The 1,700-nt window shown below is 37.2% G+C and overlaps 1 protein-coding gene across 1 annotated transcript in view; it reads right to left on the bottom strand.

The window, feature by feature from the left end:
• LOC118734350 (MAP kinase-activating death domain protein-like) overlaps window positions 1-1,700 on the bottom strand; it is a gene marked incomplete at its 3' end in the record, with an annotated part of 178,888 nt that overhangs the window by 148,936 nt on the left and 28,252 nt on the right.

Here is a 1,700-nt window from a genome sequence, read left to right as displayed (position 1 = left end):
TAAAAGTATGAAAATGAAGAGATAAATATTAAAAAGGCAAAATATGCCGAAGAGGCAGTATAGTCAAAAAAGGCGAAATTAAAATTTATATTTTTAATCAAGGAAGACATGAAACGTGTGATTCTTTAATTTGTTTCGAGATACGACGAAGCAGACAAAATAGTCAAATGCCATAAAATCCTAACCCTGATGATTAGCAATTTAGAAACATGCAAATTTTCAAATTCTTTATAAGGTAACACCATTATAAAATTCTGCAAATCTCATGGCAGGATCGCCAATCGCAAAGAATCTTGATTGTAAAGATCTTGCTGTTATAAAGGAGCTTGAATAATATTCAACAAGGACTTTGTAACACGTTATTATAGTTTGAAGATCAAATTTGTAATAATCAACAAGAAAATTTGGGAAATGTTTAGTTGTTGGCCCATCGTTTTTGGGGTGGGGGGCGTGGCCCCCCCGAACCCCCCTCATTCGAAAGGGGCCAGTCGCCACTTTACGAAAAGCCCCACCCCCCTTGGGGACCTTCCACAGACCCCTAGGGAACCGTTTGAAAATGGGGTAAAAACGGCATTTTCCGAGGCAAACTGAGCACTTTGAAGTGGAATATAACCCAACTAACAGAATCTGTGGGGCTTTTAAATAAAAGAAGTTATCCCAAGGTGGTTATCAGGCGAAAAAAGGAGGGCTAAACACCTTTCGCAGAGAACACCTTTGTGCGTAGGCGGCCTTCGGCCGCACTTAGGGATTATAACCCTCAGGCAGTAGAATTCTCCTTTCTGTGTAGCCAAAGAAGGGGGGCTGAACACCTTTTGCAGAGAACACCTTTCTACGTAGGCGGCCTTCGGCCGCACTTAGGCATTATAACCCTCAGGCAGTAGAATTCTCCTTTCTGTTTTGCGAAGAAGAGGAGCTGAATACCTTTTACAGAGAACACCTTTGTATATTTTTAATGCTTACAGGGTTATATCCTATTTTCTTTTGTCTCTCATTCTTTTGCATATTTTGGAGTTTGACAGCTGAACTACGCCATTTAATTTGCATATGCAACAAAAGTCAGACGCAAGATTTAGAAGGTGTTTTTATTTAATAAATTGTGATTAATTGGTTAATATTAAAGTTATAAAGAAAGTTATAGCTCATCGAGTAAAGTGCAAAGTGAAGGAGAATATAAAAACATATTGCTGATGTAGCTGCTTTAAGGAGAATAGGAGTGATAAATTCACGCTAATTTCCGAATTTTACAAAAAAGGGCATATTTCAAACCCAATTTGTAAATAAATTAGTAACCCAAAATTACAATAGTGGATGTTAAAATAATGGGTAGACCCTTGGCTACAAGTGTGTGCAATTTTTTTTTGGATCAGGTCACCCCTTTGGACGCAATACCCCGAAATAGGTGGGCCACTTACTAAACAGTACCCGGAAATTTTAACAAGGAATAACTTAAAAACTATTAGCATTTGTACACAAAATGTTGATGATATCGGTCAATGAGCACCTCCCCAACACCCCCTGCGAATTTCATTAAAAAATTCGTAATACTTTGGGTGATATAGGAAATGGTCCATTATAGGAAATCTCAGCCCTATTTATTGTGAAAAAATTTAGAATAGCCATTATTGTCTACTTTTGTTCTCTTTACGTTTTCAATTTGTAACTAAAATATATAGCTTGTAATTTTTCATGTCTGTACCATA

Source organism: Rhagoletis pomonella, unplaced genomic scaffold (assembly GCF_013731165.1).
Source record: "Rhagoletis pomonella isolate Grant_MI unplaced genomic scaffold, Rhpom_1.0 Rhpom_scaffold_00002, whole genome shotgun sequence".
Taxonomy (NCBI): domain Eukaryota; kingdom Metazoa; phylum Arthropoda; class Insecta; order Diptera; family Tephritidae; genus Rhagoletis; species Rhagoletis pomonella.
The sequence above is the reverse complement of the archived record's forward strand: the minus strand, read 5'-3'. Positions and strand labels throughout refer to the sequence as shown.